Below are 22,726 nucleotides of genomic sequence, written 5' to 3'. Positions count from 1 at the left end.
AACCTGTCCAGGGTGGACCCCGCCTTTCGCCCAATGTCAGCTGGGATTGGCTCCAGCAACCCGCAACCCTGTATGCAGGATAAGCGGTTGACGATGGATGGATGGATGGATGGATGGAATGAATGTTAAATGGCTGTCACCCATTCTAAAGAACACTTTCAAGTCAAACCACCAACCCTAGATGACCTCTTTACTTTAATGAGTACAATTATGTTTTAACCCCAGTTGTTGGCATATTGTTTGTTAATGTATTTTATAATTTCTAATCCAATTTAATCTGGTATTTCTTGGTTTTATGCCTATGTTAAGTACCTTGGAACTTGTTTTTAAAAAGTACTACACACCTAAAGTTATTATTACTATGTGCATGTCGCTCCTTCAACCTGAAAGCCTCACTAAATTGCAGTGCACTGTGCTTCACTCCCCATTGGATAAAAAGATGGGGTGGTTAAAATGAATATGCTTGTTACAGATGGGATGAGTTACAACAAACTTGAAATCTCTCTTTCCTTTTCAAGGGTTTTAAACATTATAAATATGCCTTGTATGTAATGGTGTGTAAACACAGTGTAATCTTGTGAGGCAGGTACCCCACCTTTCCCACTCGCAGAGGACATGTCCTCCTCTCTCCGCTGTGCAAGCTGACAGATCCAGTGCAGGTGGAAACAGGAGGCTCTCTGATCACAGCAACTGGAGCTGACTGAGGGCCATGTAAGGTGACCATGACCATCAGGGAGGGGAGCTTCCAGGGGGTGGACAAGGGAGTGCACTAGCTGAGTTTGAAAGTGAATAGAGGTTGTGATGGTGTCAGGTGTACTGGAGCTCAGTGTGGCATAGCCTGGCATCAAAGACTTCCTGCTCCAGCAGCAACACACAACCAATGTCAACGCACTGATCACTTACTCTCCTAGTGCATATAAGATTAAAGAAAAAAATTTGCTTTGGGATTAGAGCACAAATTTGGAAATAGGTCTTAGAGACATGGGTAACTCTACGACTCTCACAGTCTGCTGTGGTGGCTGCTCCTGGTCCTATTTCAGCTGTAGCCAGTCTACCCCCGCGCTTGACCAAACTTTGATTCTGGCTCCATGACGTGCTAAGTTTGTGACAAAAACTTGAGGCTTCCAAACACTGCTTGGTTGCAGATCACCTAGTGCAGGTGTGTCTGTGAGTGGTTGTTTGTCTCTATGCGTCAGCCCTGTGATTGACTGGCAACCTGCCCACAGTGTTCCCCGCCTCCTGCCCAGTATTAGCTGGGATCGGCTCCAACCCTCTGAGACCCTCTAAGGATAGGCGGTACAGATAATGAATGGATGGATGGATGATTATTGTTATTATTTCATTCTCTTCTTATCTGTCTCTCTCCCTCTTCTTGTTTTTTCATAATCTTCATGTAATGTACATAGTGTTTCCCCTGGGTATGAAATGTGTTAAATAAATAAATGCCTGACAATGGTCCAAACAGAAATTAGTATATGCTCAGCTACCAGTTTATGCATTGCACTGCTGGGTGTATAAATTGGCAGGTTAATTAGCCATTATAACTTTATAAGAAGTTATTCTGCCCCCAGCCAAACTCATTCAAATAACGCAGCTTTATATTTTAAGTAGAGGCTGGTTTATAGCCATCATTTAGTGCAGTTTAAGGCATTGGCTTCAGTATTCAGTCTCTTTAGAAGGACCACTCACATAAGACTGTCAATACACTGTCTGTGTGGCAATTATTTTGTGGTAATTTGAATAAAAACACATTTGTTTGGTAAAAGATACCACTGAAGCACAATTTAAAATTTAAATGCAAGGGTTGCTCCTGCAGCTTTAGATCCAATCTAGAGTATATATACTGTATCTACTAACGTGTTTTAAGCATATCTACCCTTACCATACCATAATACCCTTACTATTTTAGTTGATGTTATGTTTACATGGTGCATGTCCCAATGTCCAGTATTTAATGAACGTTGCCACCTCCTCCTTTAGATGCCTGGACTTATCTATGCCTTTGTGGTGCATTTTGATGGCATACAACTATGAAGGAGTGCTCTGCTGTGATGGTGCTCAGCTGCAGAAGAGTGAAGTAGTTAGATAATGTACTGGCGCTCTTATATAACTTTGTGGAGGTCACTTACACACAGGAACTTTTTGGTTTGTTGGCACTGAATCAACACTGAACGTCCTGGACTCCACTGGCAGACAGACTTCCCAATTAAGTCTTCCTCATCGTCGCCTGGGGAGCGCTAGACTTCTCAAAGAAGAAGATCTCCGCCTGAATTCATTTTGGACATCAGCGAGGCATTTGCAAGGGCAGTGGGAGGGTGGAGGAATGGGGTAGGGTGCGGTGAGGGAGGTGTGATGTTGGTGGAGGGGGCTGCTCACTAATAAAACTTCAGTGGCCCACCGCCCTGCCGAGGCACCGGCAATTAAGGCTGTGACACACAGTGCGGCCGACGCCTCTATGAATTCTGTCTCGTCAATTTGCAGTGATGTTTGGATCATTGCACACGCTGCAGGTCACATTTCACAAGTTGGCAATTAAGGAGCAAAGAGAGAAAAGCACTGCGAGCAGATAACAGGCTTGGCAAAGGATTTTTGTTTTGAATCCAGACTTATCATTACAGTATATTTTAGCCAAATCATCCTACTGCTCTGGCAGATCATTTTGCAGAACTTTATTTTTCAGGGTACTTTGTTTAGAGGCACTGACTGGAAAAAATTCCATGGTTGATCTATGATTTAAATCCTTTAATTTCTTTGAAATCATTATCTGATGTATCAGAGTTATAACCTTGTCTGAACTAACACTGACTAAATGATTTGATGGATGACGTGTTATACTGTATGTAGTCTGATGAAATGTAATGCAGCGTAAAATCTAGACTAGACTGTGACTGTCTCCAAAATGTCTTCATTGTTCACCCATTCACTGTTTCTCTATAACAGACACACTAGTTTTCACTGAGCAGTAAATTTAGATTTCAGGCACTTGTGAATCATCATTATGGTTCAATACAGCAGTAGTGTTCCATGACTGTAGTTCAGTCAGTCAATTCAACAGGAATAGATGACTAAAATATGTACAGCAGTTTTTGGTGTTGAGGCTCTGAGCTTTTCACTCCTAAAAAGGAAACAGCACAGCAGGGAGTGTCGATAAAAATGTCACCACTATGGGAAGGTTGACTCAGAGCCTACAGGTGGATGGAGATGGAGTTTATTAAATGCTACATGCTAACAGCAGTGGCTGCAGCATGAGCAGTGTCAAAAGAGCACTGATGTGAGTAAGGATACTGCCTTGATCAGTAAGGATGTGTTGGATATATACAGTACTGTGCAGCGGTTTTAGGCTGGTATAGAATATAACAAAATGCAAAGACTGAATAGAAGAAAAATATTAATCAAAATAAATATTTGGTGTGAAAGCCCTTTGCCTTCAAACAGCATCAGTTCTTCTAGGTATACTTGCACATAGTTTTTGAAGCTCTGCAGGTAGATTTATGTAGCCTCAGCTGCTTCTCTGTCTTCATGTGATCCCAGACAGACTCGATGATGTCAAGATCAGTGCTCTGTGGGAAAATAGTTCTGAAGATGACTTTCGCTGTATGTTTGGGCTCATTGTCATGCAGCAGAAGACACTTGGGGCCAATCAGATGCCTCCCTGATGGAACTGTATGATGAATAAGTACCTGCCTGTGCTTCCTAGCATTGAGGAGACCTTTAATTCTGACCAAACTGGAACAGGCAAAACAGAACTGAAGAACACATGCACGACTGAACTAAAAAATTTAGAGTGTCTGGGCATTGTATTGTTCCTGCTCCAGCTCAGCAACCAGGCAGATCAATGAGCTCATCTGTTGATCTTTTAAAAAGAGTTTGCTAATTTATGTAGTTCAATCCATATTGGAAAGGGAAACAGAGGAAAATGCTAGATTTGGGTGAGATGGTGGATGGAGGGATGAGGGTAAGAAGGACTGAAAACGTTACAGAGAGAGCTGAGTGGGTCAGTCTAATCAATTGGTTATAATATATACTCAACAATACTATTGCTGCCATTTTCAGACAGTTTATTTAAATAATTTCTCCCACTACATGACGTGGATGGACCCACTTTAAGTTAAAAACATCAAAGAACACATCCTTTAACAACTCGCGCTATTATTTCATTTCCTGACTGTCACCAACTGACCCAGACTACAACACAACAACACACATGGTCCGACGTGCTGTAGACAATCATGATGCCTGAATAATCTTATTAATGACAAACAGCTCAACACTCGTAACATCCAGGCCTCATGACGGAGGGTGGGATGTATTGTGGAGGAGCAGAGAGGGCTGCTTTATGTCATACTGTAGACACCTCTGGGTTGGATTTTGATGAAAATTGGGGGAATAATGCACCTCGCTGCTTCAATGTCACATTCGGTGTACCACACAGGAGCATTATGGGTCAGAATGAGATGACATACGTGACACTGATTGGCCAACAGAGTCTCATGACACGTATACCGTCGCCATGTTGAGATGTGTTGTGATGAGGGAAGACGTGCATTGCTTTTTTGCCTCCTTGATGCGCCTGCTGTGTGAGTGACTGCTTCACTGTAAAGGCCTGCATTGGGACATCACAAATCGCGCGGGAGCGGGTGGTTTTAACTCTGCTGCGGGTGGAAGTGGGTGGTTAAAAAATATACTGCGGGTCCTGGGATTTAGCTGGCGCTAATGAGATGGATTCAACAAAGGAAGTTGAAATAAAGATTAAAGCGGGCTTATACAATACAATACCAAAGCAAGGCAAGTCTGAAATTTGGAAAACTTCTCAGCTGTTACTGACAAAACTGAATGGAATGATTTATGTCAGTAAATCTGAACGTTTCAAGCCCAAACATTTGTGTCCTTTTTTTCACTGTGCATCTCGAAATGTTTGCGGGAGCGGGCGGTAATGGTCACCAAATCAGAGGTGGTGGGCAGGAGCGGGATCAAGAAAACAGTCCCGCACAGGGCTCTACTTCACTGCCCCTCACGGTTCACAGTTTTAACAGATTTTCTATCCCACATATTTTTTTTGAGTTCAACAGAGTCTCAGCTCTGGTAATGACAGCAGTTTGATGGGAGCTGGGAGATGTTCTGTTCTCTGTGATTGCTCTGGAGGCAGCAGGAGGCCTGTCCCAGAGGAGAACCATTAGCTCGCCAGATCACATAAAATCCCATCAATCTTATAGTGGATTCCCACTGATACGGGTCCACAGCTACTCACGTTGACACATCTGTGTAACTCTTAAAAATGAAAAGTTGAATTCACGAATAGTAAATCGCTTTTGCTTATGCTGTGTATAGTTTTGCTGCTACAGCCTTACTTGATCTGGCATGGCCTATGTTGGCTAAAGTAAACGGAGACTTGTTGACTTATGACGTATTTCCTAACATGAGGTGAGATGTTTTTACCTTTCTGACATGAATTGGTTTGTTACTAGTGAACTAATCTGCCTTGAAAGAAGATCCCACCCCTTGTTTTGTGTCAGTGTATCTGCCGAGGATGATGAAATACTCGAGTCTGCCAAACAAAACAAAAAACAGAAAGAAAGGAAAGGGAAGGGAACACAGCGATGTGATATGTGACATGATGCAAACATGCCAGGTGCTGAACATCCAGATCACTCGACGCTACAAAAACAGACATCAGTTCTCTGTATGTTATGTAAGAGGAGGAACAAAGAGTTGAAGAGGCAGATTTTTTCTGTCAGCGTAGAAGCCAACAGGAGAATCCAAATCCAAAACAAAGTCTAAAAGAAAGTGCATGAGCTTAGCATCTGCTGGCAAGATTAACGTTTCCTCTACCGCATTTTGCAGAAAGGGAGTTCTTTAAAACTCTCTGCAGGGAACTGGTAGAGCTAGTCTCTCCAAACTGTAGTACGAATGAATCTCAGATGAGCCTCAGGACTAACTCTGCCGCTATCCCCCAGACACACACAGCCTGCACCTTCACAAACATCCCTGCAGCCATCCTTCCAGTCACAAATTGACAGAAAACACACAGCTTTCAAACCAGGTGGCAGCTCCCTCCCATGAGGCCTGTCGCTGTTAGAGAAAGGTGCTATTTGTTTCCCATCCATCACAATATTGTACAACCCTTCGTCTTCATCTGCTTCTGACAGAATTTATTTCTCATTTAAGGATTTTTAAATGCTTGAAAAGCTTGTTTTGGAGGCTGAGCAGGCTGTCTGGGAGTCTGTTGTAGGAAGCGCTGCAGTGTGCCACCTGTCAAAGGTTTTGTTGGTGTGTCAACAGCGATGCTGTCAGCAGTCAGATCCCTGACTTTAGTGGAAGCTAACAGTGTCTTTCTATCTCACAGCCAGCACACACAACTTCCATCTCTATTTACTAACTTCTCTCTGGAGTCACTGTGAAAGCTGGCTGTGGGAACAGACTCCGCTGCCAAAAAGTGTTACACCGAGCTAGATCAAACCTCAGCAGAAGGTGGAGGAGAGGCATAGATTAGTGTTTTCCCCATTGTAGCACAGTGAGCGTGCGGGGCTGCTTAACTCCAGTGTGAACTCACATATTACAGGTTTCTTCTACTGCTGTGAGGCACGAAACAAAAAGCAAGGAAGGAAAAAGACACTGTAAGGTTGGAAAACACAAGGTGCACCACAATATCTGTATTGCTATTATTTTATATTGGATAGGTATGATGCAATTTATTTGATCACAGACATGTCAATCAAAATCCCTTCACCTGTGTTTTTGTACAGTCCTTTGATCAACAGTTTTATAGCATAAAATGTTTGTGCATTCAAGCTGCTCTGATTAGTCGATTAGTTGTAATAATAAAAGTAATCAATTAGTTGTCAACTATTAAATTAATTGAAAGGGGAAAAAGCCCAAATTCTCTGATTCCAGCTTAAATGTGAATATTTTCTGGTTTCTTTGCTCTTTGACAGTAAACTGAATAGGAAAACAAGACATTTGTGGACATCTTGGGAAACACTGATCGACTTTTATGGACCAAACAACCAATCGATAAATAAGAGAAAAGGATCAACAGATTAATCTATAATGAAAATAATCATTAGTTGCAGCCCTACTGCACATGTATCGCAAACTCTGAGCATTGTAGCTTTTTTTATTTTGCCCAGAAATGTGAGTTTTTCCTTCTCTGCAGAGCCACCAAAATAACTAAATGTATCGTATGAGCCCTCATTTGACATTTGACTTGTGAACAATGGTAAAGATGAGGAGGTGTGTGTGACTGCAGCACATCCCTCTAATAACAGGCTGCAGACACTAATAATAAGTAACAGTGATTTTGCCTGACATCTCATGCAAAACAGACAATGGCAAAAAGTCTCCCTATGAGACTGATTGTTAACCAACATAAGTGGCGCTGGGGGCTGCACATTTGTTTCTTAAATCAACATTAAGCAGCAGGACCCTTCCTGACCATTTTGGCACAGATGATGTCACAGCGAGCAACTTCCTTGCAGTCAGAATAGAAGATGTGGACCTTCAAACACATACTTGTTGAGACTGATCAGAAAAGAAAACAGGACCTGAAACTCTGAACGAAATAGTGTCATCACACTCTCAATGCTCAAGGCTCAATGCTGCATACTTGAAACCACAAAATAAAAAAATAAAAAAATTATATATATAGATATATATATAATGTAATATATATCATTAAAATGCTGTATACCCTGTATATATGGATACATATATACACAGTATACAATATTTTAATGAAAATATTTTAATGAAAAAAAAAATATATATATATACACAGTATACAGTATTTTAATGATATATATATATTGCATTTTCCTGTATACCCGGCATGTATGAGAATTCAGCCTCAGTGTCTCTCACACTGCTGCTGTACTGCAGCTTGCCAGGAGCTCGAAGCTGTTTTGTATAAATCAGACCAATATTGTCCTGAATGTGAGACGTGTTCTTTTTCCCAGCCAACAAAGGACGCAGAGCCACATTCCCTGTAGTGTTTTCACTGAAGACAAAAGCCTGTCATGTCACAAAACGAGTCATGGTCTCTATGTTAAACAATATTTTTACTTTATGTGAATTCTTTCTTGAGAAGAAGTAATATTTTGATTGAAATTAAATTAAAATTTAAAGTTTCAACCAATTTAAAAAATATAGTTTGAGAAAAAGTAATAAATTTAGCTGTAACAAATCACAGTAATTTTTTTTACGTTGGTTCAAAGTATAATTTTTTTCAGTGTAGGTGATCAAATACTTGTCATGTCATGCAATAAAATGCAAATTAATTATTTAAAAATCATACAATGTGATTTTCTGGATTTTTGTTTTAGATTCTTTCTCTCACAGTTGAAGTCTACCTATGATAAAAATTACAGCCCTCTACATGCTTTGTACTGTAAGTAGGAAAACCTGCAAAATCAGCAGTGTATCAAATACTTGTTCTCCCCACTGTATATACAATAAATACATGTGCTCGGTGTGCATGTGTGTGTCTGACTCTGGAGCTGTCTACTAATGGTGGTGCGGAAACAGCAATTCTGCTGGTCACTGTGTAAATGTGTGCGAGATTTGTTTTTAAATTTTGAGCAGCTAATATTATTTTATTTAAATCTTTTCTGAATAATGGATCTAGATTTCTAAAATCACAGAAGAGAACATGTGGTCCAGAATAAATAAATATCAGAAACAGTCAAAGATATCTCAAGATATCGGTCTGTAAATGTGCCAACAAGATTTTCAGTGGTGATTTTACAACAAGAAGTTTCAAAATGAACTTGCAGACTGCAAAGTCAATGAACTTGCAGACTGCAAAGTCTTTAAAAGATCATGTTCACTGATAACAATAAAAAGCTTCAGTACATCTTAATTTGACCGATTTCTGAAGCTACTGTATAAACACCTGAGAGCTGTCCTACACACACACACACACACACACACACACACACACACACACACACACACACACACACACACACACACACACACAAACAGGTACATCATTAGAATTTATGTCTTAATCAGTACAACTGAGAGAGTTGTCACACTCCCGTCTCTCTAACACCATCATTTGGAGTACTACTCCAACAAACACATTACTAACAAACAAATGACTTTCTTTCTTTCAGGTTAAGACATTTCTATAAAGAGAAGCGGGGTCATGGTCAACAGCTCAGCTGCAGCAGAGGAAGACAAAGACAACTAAATTCCACATGATTCTGTTGGTAAAGGCGATAACCACCACACAAGGCATTTCTCTTAAGCTTCATGAACATCTTGTTTGGCTCCGCTTGGTTCAGACTGATGTATGGTTCAGTGGGGTTGGTGTTTGTGTTTCTTGTTTCCTGTTTGATTTTGAAGTTGCTCTGTCCCGTGTGTCAATGTGTGGTTTGGCTTTCTGTCCTTGTGTTTCTGGGTTGATTGTTAGCTCCTGTCCTGATGTGTTTCACCTGTGTCTCGTTATCTCCATCTCACCATTGTCTAGTTGCCAGATCATTGTTTCAACCTGAACTTTTCTGTGGATGTCTCGTGTTTCTGGATTTCTCTGTGGATTTCTCTTGTGTCATTTAGATTTAGTTTCACCTGTGTCACCAGCTATTCTAATAAATAGCACAGACTATACCTCCTCTGCTTAAGTGTCTGCATTTGGGCCCCTGTTTCTGTACCATGGCAGACCATTACACTGGGAGAGTCAGAGCATCCTGAGAAATGTAGGAAGTAAATCAGATGAGACAGTTTAATAATGAGAAAGCACATTATTTTATAAACTAACCAGGATGGGGACTTCATGGTGACCCTTAATATGTGTGTGTGATTAGCTTGCTTCTGTGGAAACCCATGTTATTATGTTTATTTGAAAATGGAGGCAAGTCTTTGTTGAACATCCAGCTGAGGTTTTTAGGGCTTAGATGATCAAATGCAACCGGAAATCCTGATGGATCACTTTAGAACATATGAAATATTTAGGGATCTATTGACTGCAGCTGCTGCAGTGTGCTCTCTACAGACTCTCTGCATGTTAAAACAAGAAAAGTGTGGAAGAGCAGATTTAACTGGATTCACTCAGCAGAAAATCTTTCTCAGATTTTGGGTCGTTGTTTTTTTCAAGATGCTTCCCTTTCACATCCGCCATGACTGGGGAGAGTGTCAAGCAGGCTGCTGTATGAGTGTGTGTGTGTTGGGGGGGTGATTTCACAAATCTTCTTCTTTTCCAACCCACAGAAGTGTGATAAATCACTGCCATGACAACAAATCCTGCCATTTCCTGATGGCAGAGCATCTTTCATACTGTGATTGTTAAACATATCCCAACGTTACTTTGGGGTTTTCATCCATCTAAGGCTTTATCCAATCATTTCTCTATCAATGCATTAATTTCTTCATTTGCTCACTTTATCCCTTCATCATCCATTATTAGAATTTCTCTGCTTGTTCAATTTCTACAGACTAACCTTTATCAGTGTCTCCCATCATCTCATCAGAGAGCTTGAGTCTGATCTAATATCAAAGCTCTCTCATATCATATCACATAAAGCTTTACGGTCAGGCCAAACATTACCACTTCTTCTCTTCCTCTCTCTGCCTCTGTTCTTTCATACAGACGTCAAGCAGCCAAGTGCAAAACTCCGTCAGAGCCGAATGAGGAAAAAAAAGCATACTACCTAAAACGTGTCCAGTAATAATTCAGCACTTTGGAGGCTCTCTGGAGCTCTGCGGGAGGGGCCCCAATTCATGTTCCTTTCTTCAAGTAATCGCTCTTTAAATGGTGGAGGATGTTTTAGAAACATATTCAGGCATCGGCACACAAGTAAAGATGAATTTGAACAGCAATGCTTCGCTCTCACTCGAAAAATTAAACCTTACCTGGTGGTTTTAAAAACCATAATCCCAGTGAAGCTAATTACATCATGATAATTTTAGTTTTGAGCATTTAATGCAAGACTGTTAAAGCTGCGCTAATTAAAATTTTCATGTTTTCATGTCCCGCCAACACACCTGGCCGACACAACAGCGAGCAGGGCTCAGCTGACAATCATGACGTGACGCATCCTTTTCATCAGCATCAAATAACTACACTTGAACAAACATTAGCGTAAAATGATGAAACCATCTTTGGGGAAAATGTTTTTGACTTGACGCAGGGTTTATGACCCACACCGGAGTTGGACACAATGGCAATCAAGATGTTTTGGCCTCACTTTTGGGGAGCTGTCATGTCGTCCATCTTTATATACAGTCTGTGTGACAAAGCCACGGGCCAGCTGTGATGTTCCCCTCAGCTCTTGAGCTCTTTTAGCATCTTTTAGCTCATTGTTGTCGTTCAGTCTCGCTGCTCTCATCACCCTGGTTTCCAGCTGTAGCTGGTTTCAATGAAGAAGCTCAGATTAACCCACCAACGACGTGCTGAGCAGCAAACAGCAGTCAGAGAGCAGCTGTTGAAAACAGTGGAGCATTTAGCAGCTAAAGAGCCAGATATTACCCTCAGGGGCTGGTGGAGACCAAACTCAGAGTTAACAGAGAGAGAATACTAGACTCACCTTCAGGTGACACAAACACAACTTCAAATAAATGCAAATATCACTCTGTAGCTGCTGGATATTTAAATAGGAAGCTATTTGCTAACACATTTGCTATAACAACCTCATTCATACATATAGCTTTAAAACAGACTGCCACTGCCCACCACAACTCAAAGACTTGGAAGCCGCTAAGCGGTGCAACACGGGGAAGTTGGGAGGTTCAACTTTATGCAAATACCCTCTGATAAGCAATAACAGTTATTTTGATTCTCCCAGGGAAAAGAAGCAGAGTAGTGCTCAGCTCGACTCAATATATAAAAGTGGCCAACAATAAATTAAAACAAAATTCAAATGATGGAGCTTTAAGTACAATGTGAAAGTCAAGGCACTTCTGTGTCAACCTACAGTGAAGTACTGATTCCAAACACAGATGAATAAAATAATTGTAATCAGCCATAACTGTGACTACGCTGGTGAACGTTTAGTTTGCTTTTCATGAACCACTGATTGAGATCTTGATGAAAGGAAGGCAAAAAGCTGCTCTACTAAAGTTAGGTTTAAATTTGAAAAGTTTATTCTCAAATGCTACAGGACAGTGAAGATATTTAAAATTCAGTATTCGAAGAAGACCTCCACTGAGGATTTTATTGAGAAAGCTGTTATGCAACAGACTGTCTTGGATAAACATTCTGCTGAGAAACATGATGGGGATTATAGTATTATGTTTTCTACACCATGATCTGACCTTTAAAAAAGGAATGTGTCTAAAAAACTTTGAGATTGAATAAACCTTATCCAGAGAGGATTACGTTCTTTATCTGTCTATTTCCTGTGTGATAAACAGATTACATATTACTCTGTAGTGAGCAACACATTGAGATGTTGAACAGTTATGAATCATAATGTTGCGTCATTATGCAGGTGTCTGTAAATCTGTAATCTATCAAAGGAAAAGCGTTGAATTGTGGGATTTGTAACTTTCTTCACTTTCAAATTTAATTTTTAAATTGACAAAAATCATGTGTGTAATTCAGGGTACAATTCAAACGGGTTCAAAACGTTTGGTGTCTCTCGACATTGACTAATGTACATATTTTTTTCATTGCCTGTTCCATATTTCAAGGCAGTTCATCCAAAGTGTCCATTAAAACCAAATGTCAAACTCATTGTGCTGCTACAGAAAAGGTCAGAGGATCACGAACGTTATCACTTTCATTCAATTCATTTTGTGCAAACATTTCATGGCAATCGATTTTGGTCTGCCATCTCTAGAGCCACACCAACATTACTACCACTACAGCGCCGTCAAAAGAATGCAGAGTTAACGTATTGCATGGACGGTAGGAACATTTTATTTTAGGAGGATAGAATTGTTCATATTATCTTTGGAGTGAAGTCATGCTAGATAATTCTGATGTGCCCTCCGAGGCTACGTCAAATTACTGGATGAGATACATGTGACTATTGTCTAGCTGTTGTTTCAGGACCATGGACAGCAGAAAGAGAGAGAAAGAGAGAGCGGTTACTTTATCTCATACATTTTGGTTTAGATAAGATGCTGTAGTCTCTGTCACGCCTCCTTCCTTGTTTTATTTGTTTCATTTGTATTTGAATCTTGGGAACAAATTCAAATGTGATGAACATCATTCCTCATGTGTACCTGCATGTCGTTGCACAGGTGTGCATTGTTTGCTGCTGTAGATTCCTCATGACCAACATTTGAAAGATCTTTTGTCATTACATGCTTGTGTTGGACCTTCCGTGCTGAGCCATCTTCTCTTCCTGCTGCATTAGTCGCTCTTGAGAACATTTTATGTTGCAGCTCCTAATTTTTTAAGTAATTACCATTTATTTTTTACTTTACTGCTCAAATTCAACTTGTCTCCATCTCTGATTCAGATAGAAATTTGTCACAGAGCAAATGCAACATTCAGCTTCACACACCCAAAATCCTCAACCTTATGCATCTACCCAATGCAGAGGAAAGATCAAGTCAGAAATGAAGCCATGCAGAGGAGTCGATCAGCTCACAGGTATTCTGAACAGGTTTCATTCATGTTTTTTAAAGATACAACTAATTACGCTTGTGGGGGGTTAATTTGTAGCTGTAAAAACGTGAGATTTCCATATCTTCAGTTTTCCATCCAAAACCCTGAAACACTTCAACTCTGAACTGATTAGATTAACAATAATGAACAGGAACATTAATGAATGCATCCAATCACAATGCCTCTTCAGGATCAGCTCAGGTAAAAAAATTTCCACTACACCGCCAGTTTAACATTAAGATAATCACACATCACATCCATCATGTCGCAGGTGGAGCACACGGATCATCTAACTTTTAATGAAGCACACAATCTCTCAGCAAAGAGCAGCCACAATAAAGCCAATCTGAAGCAAAACTTAAAATAAAAATGATATTTGACAGTATTTGTGTATAACACACCAGCAGCAAACAAAAAGACAGTCGTAGTAAAAGAGGAGTAAAGGGTTACGTACTGAATCTCTGAGGCTCCAGCTCCATGCTGCTTGCTGCTGAGTCGCTAGAGCAACTGACACTAAAGAGGCAGAGAGCAGCGAGTAATACGCTGCCACGCGCTCTCTCTCTCTCTCTCTCTCTCTCTCTCTCTCTCTCTCTCTCTCTCTCTCCTGTCTGTGTGGAGGTCTCTCTGCCTGTGACGGTGCTAACCTAATTTTCCTTCTTTTTCTGTCCTTCCACATTTTTCGTCTCTCCCTGTAGTGATGCTCCTTCACCTCACCTCTCTTTCTCTCTCTCTCTCCAGCCGCCTTGGTTGCCATGCACACCAGCTATGTGTAAAGCATACCTACTTCATGTGTTAAGAATATGCAGATTATTGGTTTGCTGGATTGTCCTCAGGTGTTACCGTCCTGTCAGGACAAAGCCCTCTGTACCAGAAGTGTAGCATCACAGAAACGTCGCGGACATCCTGCAGAATCTCCTGACTTGATTCAGCACCCCTGAACCTTGGCTGGAGTTTCTGTCCTGACAACGCTCAGAGGTAATTTTGAAAGTGCATTCAGTAAAAGAAAACCAAGTCGGACCTGTAATTTTGGTTTGTTCAGATTAAATTTAAACTCTCTGCTCTCTGGAATGTTTCTCTGGAGCACAAAGCTCACTTTTATTAAAATGTGGACCTGGTTTTCTATCAGGTTTGATTATCTTGTTCTCATCAAACTAATTGCTGAAATTAGAACATGGAGACATTAGTACAACAAAGTAGCAAAGTACTATGATCTGAATCATTAAAGGTAGGGTTCATGATTTTGGAAGTGAGGTATGAGGAAAGTATCCACAGTCAGCATATCACCTGCATTAGATGGCAGTTAGCGTGTCTCTCACTGAAGTGGACTGTGGACAGGGTCAGCAGCAAAATCTATTTTAGCAACCTAAAATAAGTTTTTGGTGCTTTACCTGCTGCCAGACTGCCATTTCCTTTATATCGTGTGCAGCCAAGTTACACTTATGCGCATGAATATGGAAGTTCTACGGCTGAGAAAACAAAGGAAGGATATGGCTGCCTGATGGTGAGGTAAGAGCTGAAAATATTCTAAAAATAGCATCTGCGTGGCTTCTTTTAGGCTGACCCTGTGTTGTCACATTGGATTTTAGCAAATAGCTTCTAAATTTGAGGTTAAAATGAGAAGAGGAAGCGGAACCACACTCAGTTTAATCCCCACCAAGTCAATAGTTCTTCATAATGTTTGGAGAGGCGAGAGTCATAGCTTCATAAATACTCCTCATCATTCACTGATGAGGAGCATTCAGCTGCCTGGCTGAATCAGTCCCTAGTGGATAGAGTTAAATCTCGTAGTGGAGCTGAGCTCACAGGGTTTATGAACCTAACAATATCCTGTTTTAATACTGCAAATACATCACATTGATGAAGCAAGACGCTCCCAGACTGCTTCTCTGCTGTGACCAGAGACAGATGGAAGGATGTGATAATGCAGAGCGATGACGATGCCGCGCTCCCGTCTCTCGGGACACTGGAATAATTACTGTGCAATTATGTAAACAGCACGTGGTTTCAAAGTCATTTGCAGCTACCATCTATAACACTGTGCCAGACGATGCCACAGTGACATACTTCTACACCTGAGCCTGTATGTGTGTGTGTTAAAGTCGTACAGAGATGAAGTGAAAAGGGAAGGAAAGCAAACTGAGACAAATGGCAAAGACAATGAAGAGATGGGACTAATTTAACATTAGTATAAAGTCCTGGTAGCATTCATCAGAGGCTGTGATTTTCTTCCCATGGCAGCACTGTGAGCAGCAACATGTCTACACTGTGTGCAGCGTTGCGTCATTTAATGCCTGTAGTGCACAAAGACATAAGGGACGGTCAGGGTCCAGACACAAGCAGGCAATGTGGCAGCTTTTCTGGAGCACTGACGCACGTTGACGCTGGGAAGCAGGAGAGCGTTGTACCTACATACTGCATCCTAACTGCTTTGTAGGGGCTATATTTTCTATATATATATTTTTTTTCCTTTTATGTATCATATTGCTGTTTTGCTGCTGTAATGACCACTTTCTGAGAAATATTAAACTTTAATCAACATCAAAAGGACGTTCTTGCTCAGTATTTCAGATGTCTAAATGTGAGCAAAGCTAAATTAGATTTATCTCCTTGTATATACTCACTAACCATTTCATCTTTATTCATAGCAAACCTTTGATATTGTTAACCTGTTATATATAAACATGTGTATTCTTAATGTTTTGTTCTCTCTTCATTTGTTCAAGTATGTGTGTATGTGTGTGTATCTGTCTACAGCTAATCTCCATACTACTGGACAGCTGGTGATTCACAATTTTTGAAAAACCTTATTTTATTGACTGAGCCTATCCTAAAGCTTGGACGTTTGTCTTTTCAGCAGTATTCGCCATTTTACAATTTGCATTATGACACAGCAAGAGGTCTTTTCGGCAATCCGCCTGGCTATAAACAAGACTTGGTTATGTTTAGGAAACATCATGGTTTGAGTTAAAATAAAGAATGGTCTCAGGGGACATGTTGTGTTGTAAAGTGGATGTGTAGTGTAGCCTGGGAGACTGCAGATAGACCATTCTCAAATAAATCCCCGTGGGGAGTTATTTTGTGTGGTGAGTTACAACATAATGTTCTAAATAAATAAGAATGGTTAAATACAGTTTGGACTTTTCGTCTCATTTATTGTTTCCTTACTATGTTTATGCAGTTTTGTATGGTACCAGCTCAATTTGCCACAACTCTACTTGCCTTTTTTGGTCTTGGACATTTTTTCTAGAATCATCACTATTCACTGCATCATCATTGCACGCACCAGATGGGGTGTCCTAAACAAACCTGCCATTTTAAAATAGATTAGTCAGAGATTGATGGCTAAACTATTGTACTTTAGTACTTTATTATCATTAACGTGTGTGGCGGTTGGTGTGTGTGTAACAATGAAGATTACATCATGGCAGTTTCGTGCCGCGTCACTGTGATGACATTATATTTACAGCTACATTGAGGGGGTAATATTTCTGCAATGGAAAACAGAGGACAGGGCACCAAAAGCGAGGCGAGTAGCGAAGGGGCAGGCAAGTGGAGCTGGTACCAGCAATGGGAAAGCGGCATTAGGCAAACCCAGGACGCTTGGTTACAATACCATTACATTATGCATCCTAAAGAAAACTGAGACTATTCTACTACATAAACTGGATATCACACAGGCTTGATCTGTCACACAGCTCACTCTCTGCAGATAATTTAGTTATACTGTTTCCCTGCTTAATTAATTTCCCAGTGGTTTCTTTTTTTCAACAAACACCTGCAGTTACCCAAAGGGAGCCACTTAATCCAGAACGCCAACTAAATCTGACACAACTCCTGTTTGTGTTCCTCAGTCAAGTCCACTCACAATACTTTTCTGCTGTAGCACACAGTGAGCAGAGGCTGATCAATGAGCTGCAAATTCTATTTAATCCACAAAACAAAACCTTCAATTAGATTAAAGTTTCATTGCTGTCATAGAGAGTGGAAACTTCACATTAAACTCCAGCTCTTGGAATCATATTAATGGGTGTCACAATACAAATGGAAGATGTGCAAACAAACAAACTTTCAATATATTCCCACAATGTTTTGGAGAAATGAAATTTTTGACCAGATGCACTAGAAGAAAAGTGGGAGGATCACCAAAATCTTTAGGAATCATTCTCTCAGCATCATTTCATGGCAATCCACCCAATAGGCAGATGTCAATTACTCAACAAACAACATCATTCCCTTAAGTACTGTTTGACTCATCGTGTTCACGAGAGAAGCGCCCCAACTTTGCACCACCACGTCACATTAACACCTTGACAGAGCAAGGATTAGTGAGTCTTCAAGTCCAAACTGCCAGCATCCAGTTTGGCAGTGTGGCTTGGGCTTGAACTGATATTCACACTAGCCAAACACAACAGCAGCTCAATTCACTAATTAATCCCCATCTGTCTGGTTAAAGTTGTGCTAATTTGTCTAATCATTTTCTGTAGTGTTTCTTGGCCATCAATGAGACACAGTTAAGAACCAATGGTTCACTCAGCCAATCCTTTGAAGGCCTTACCAATGAAATTCAACTGGTCTGCAGGGCGAAAGCTTAATGTGGATGGCTGCAATCTAGGATTTCAGCCTCAGGTTTATAACATATTTCTAAATTACATCACTGGCTTCCAGGTAAACAGGTCAGAAGATGATGCAGTCACCATGGGTTTGCACTACACCCTGCAAGACCTCAAGTCCCCCAGGGACCCTGTGTGTGGACAGCATTCAATACCATCATCTCATACGCCCTCTGCTAAAAACAACCTGAAACTGAACACAGATGTGAGATGTGAGTAGAATTCAGGAGGAGCCCCTGCAACAGATCAACTTGGGCCAAAAAAACAGACAGGAACGCTCTAACCCTAAAACATCTACTTCCCTATAAATTACAAATAGTGTAAATGACACACTGTGCTTTAACATGTATATATCATCTATCACTGTCAAATATAAATCCTGACATGTATCCCTGCATAGACATGTATATATGTGTAATTGTACACCACCAGCCACTTCATGTATTCAGTATTCATTCCTTAGCATTATTTGTATTTGTTTACAGAAACAAGTATCTTTAGAGAAGCACAGAGGTGTTGATTTTAAATCTTTGTATGTGTGTGTGGTCTGCCCAGATGAGATGCTCTCCAACCCGAGGTGGAGCTTAATGAAGCCCGTCTGGGTTGTTGAGAAGCCAATGAGCCACCACTGCTTCCAGGCAATAACACTTAAACTCCAATAGCATCAGAGCAGATTGACTGATAGATGACCACTGGATTCATGTTGCAAACAGCACATACCTGTAACCTGTAGATCTGGATGATGAACAGACGTGAGCAGCCGTTAGAGAGAGTGAGCGAAGGTGCTGGAAATAACAGAAATACAGATGGAGGAACTGTCGGGCTGTTGTTGATAGCTTGTTTGGCAGTTGTTTAGGTGCAGTTTCAACCTGAAAAGAATTAAATGCTCGCAAAATATCATGTCATATTACTGTAAAGCCTTTAGTGAGTGAAGTCTGATAAAGGTTTGAATTTATCCTTTTTTTTTTTAATAAAAGTTTGAAAATGAAACAAATCTGTTGGTGTGGAGAAATTAGCTCACCAGACATCTGTAGCTAGGACTGTGCGATATGGCAAAAAATTCATATCCCAATATAGTTCATTTCATATCCCAATAACGAAATATATCCCCATTTAGAAAGTTTTTATAAATTCAATGAAATACGACATTTTGAACTGTAACTCTGCATTATAAAGGTGGGGTATGCGATTCTGGAGAAATCCAACACCAGGACAAACATCATGACATAGAGTGAACAATGACACAGCAAGTAATGTAACTAATGTTAGCTAGGTTGTGGATTAGCAAACTGACGCTACTTGCTGCTACAAAGATAACATGAGAGGACGTGACAGTCCCAGAGCAGCACAGCAGCTCCACACAGCAACATTCACAACTCTCCTGTCTACACCTGAGCTAGTATCACAACAACAGCATGTCTTGGTGAACTTTAAAGTAAGCTGTATGTCCGTGGGCAAGTCATTTAACGTTACCTGACTGACGCACACATCATGGCTGGCACTGCTGGATAGTGTTGTGTGGCTCATCCATTATATTTAATGCAATTTCTTCTCCACAATAAGAATGGAAGAACGGACTACAGGGAAGTTCATTTCATTTCATTACAGTAAAGTGTGGAATTTGTGACACAACAAAATAAACGATAGAGCATAATTGTGCAGACATTTTTCTATTGTCAAACGATAGATATCGTCATATCACACAGCCCTATATGTAGCTGCTGCTCATCGAGCATAACACACCCCAAATGTCCGACCATATTGTAGTAAAGTAGATGCTACATGCTGTGCTCAGCTTAATATTCCCTACTGGGGACTGACATCACAGCTTTTTTGCAGGAGCCCTCTGCATCAGAACCCCTTTAGGCCCCTGCAGTGATGTAAAAACTTATGAAAAATGAACAAATTTTCAGAACTGCACAATCACAAACTGACCTAAGTTTGTTTGAGCCTCTGAAATGTAACAAGACACAGCTAGCAACATTAGCATGCAGTTAAGGTGCCACTGTTTGGTCCAGAGTGGTAAATACTATAATCAACAACTGTGAATACACCTTTACGTTATGTTTGATTACAATCCAACAATCAATAATCTTCAGCACAACATGCACAAGGCCGACTCGAGCTGGTACAACCTTTCCTTTATTGTCCCTGTTGTATGAATGCAAAGAGCCAGTTTTTGGTCACAGGGGTGTTTCTGTATGTAGGGCAGCCTCTCCTGTGAGAGTGTTTTGTTGCACTGTGATCTTATTCATCTTCTTTCACAGAGAAATAATGAGTCTTTCTTGAAATCAACAAGCTGAAGAAATTTCCATAGTATCAGGGTGGATGCTTTTTTCTTCTTTTGTGCTTTTTGATGTGATCAAGTAATTCTTGTTTAGTTGTTTTGTTCAAGCTGGCCCTTCATATATCCTATAAATTAGCTTTTGTGCAGTTCAGTGGTCCAGGGGCGACGTAGATTAGCTCTTATTTAGCTACAGCTCTGATTGAGCAGCCAGATGTAACCTGAGAGCGGAGGGAGGAGAGCATTAAGGCATTGATTTATTCATTGAAGTGGTGTGGAGGCTTTTCTGGCGCGAGCCCAAACACACATTTCATTTTTAGCTCCGCTCATCAGGAGCAATCAAGTTTCACTCTAATTTCCTTCATTATTGGTCATTTTTATTCATCTTCACTCGTGTTTTTTCACTCTCTCGTTCCTCCACAGATTCACCCTGGCAAAGTAAGTCCAGACCAGAATTGTCTCTAGTGTCTCTAGGTGTCTTTTTCTTTCCACTTGTGTTCTTAAACGTTAGCTTGCAATTTAAACATGACTATCACACTATCTTTAATTTTTACTACAATTGCATCTAAAAAAAAAAAAAACAATAAATCATCCATGTGAATTTGAGTTTTAACTAAATTAAGTTTTTCTTGATGGCTAAAGAGTTTATCAATGAAGCCATGAGCTTTCTTGTGAAAGATAAAATGAAAGCAATGACTGACACTGATATTCTCAGTTTTGGGGAGCTTAAACAATATGATATACATATGGAATCTCTATGAGTCCTTTCTGTGGTGCTGTCATTGTGTTTGACAGAAGCACAGACTAAATTTGAGGACTGTGATTTTGGTGGATGTTTGGTACAGAAGCCCTAAGCAGCCATCCATTCAAATATTTTTTTATTCCTTTTTCCCATGATAACAGGATAATTATCTTGTGATCTCAAGATAACAAACCATAGCTGAATAGAGGGGTCCACAGGTGTGTTTCTTTAGGATAATTTAAGACAAATCATCTGTGTCACTGGTTAGCTCATTTGGTAGAGCAAAGGACTCATAATCCATGGGTTGTGTTTGGCTTGTTCTCACCCCCTTTTTTTCTTCTTTTGTGTGTTTTTTATTATCCTCTTCAACAAAGTTGTTATGAAAACACTCAGGGGAATACAATCACACGTTTCAAAGGTTCAGAAATAGCCGTCAGGAAATGTAACGTTAAATGGATTCCCCTGAATGAGACGCACAGTCCATAGGTTGATGGATGTGGACCAATCACTGGGATGCACACAGTCCAGCTCGTGCGTTATTGTATATGATGAGTCTTCATAAGAAGAGGATTATGATAAAGATTTCGTAGTTTGGCCAGGACTAAATATGTTTATTTTCTGGTAGTAATGAGAGGAAGTCAATGTATAATGTAAGATCAATTTTATTCTTTTTAATTTTTATTTTGTGGTTTACTGCATTACTATTCTACAGCTACTGTGTTCAAGACAGCTGGGTTAGCGGTTTAAGAAGTGTCTAGGATGAGTGGTGAAACATCTTGAAGAATAAAGCAGTTATACTTTAGTCCAGGGAGGAAAAATGTAAAGGTGGAGTGATGGTATAATAACTAAACCAGAAATGTTCAGTGGGATTTTTCATGAAATTTAAAACCTTCTTTTGTAAAATTTTAATTTAAAAATGAACATTTCAATAAATAAATAAATGTACTCAAATGCACTTCAGCTTCTGCAGTCAGCCTGTCTTTATGTATAGCGTAGCTTGTGGCAGCTGGTGGAACATTTAAAGTTATCAGTCATGAAAGAGGAGAGAGACCGAGAGAGACATGAAATACACCAGTAGGGCTGACCCCTAATAGTCAAAGATTTGATGGGCGATCAGTTATTATACAGCCTATTACAATATACTTTTCAATGTTTAATGCTGTAAATAAATATGTAAAAAGAATAAAACTTTCAATAAATGTTTTTAAAGTGCGTAAATAAATCCAACATTGTAACTCTAACCCTGGGTCATCAGTGCGCATGTGTAGGCATAGCGTGTATGTGTGTAGTGGCAGAAGAGACGGAGCCTCAGCTTCACTAGTGTTGTGCCGAGTTGTCCGCACCTCGCGTGACTTTCACAAAAAGAATATTTTATTGTTTTAAAACAGCCAGCTTCTTGAAATAGACCCACAAGGAACCGCGACGTGCACGCAGTTGTCGGCAGCACGGTATGCACGCAAAACTCTGCACAAGACCGGTGAATGGCAGGCGAAAGACAGAGAGAGAGAGAGAGAGAAAGAGAGAAGGTTCTTCAAAAA

The sequence above is a fragment of the Micropterus dolomieu genome, linkage group LG08 (assembly GCF_021292245.1).
Source record: "Micropterus dolomieu isolate WLL.071019.BEF.003 ecotype Adirondacks linkage group LG08, ASM2129224v1, whole genome shotgun sequence".
Taxonomy (NCBI): Eukaryota; Metazoa; Chordata; class Actinopteri; order Centrarchiformes; family Centrarchidae; genus Micropterus; species Micropterus dolomieu.
This window is presented reverse-complemented; position numbering follows the sequence as displayed.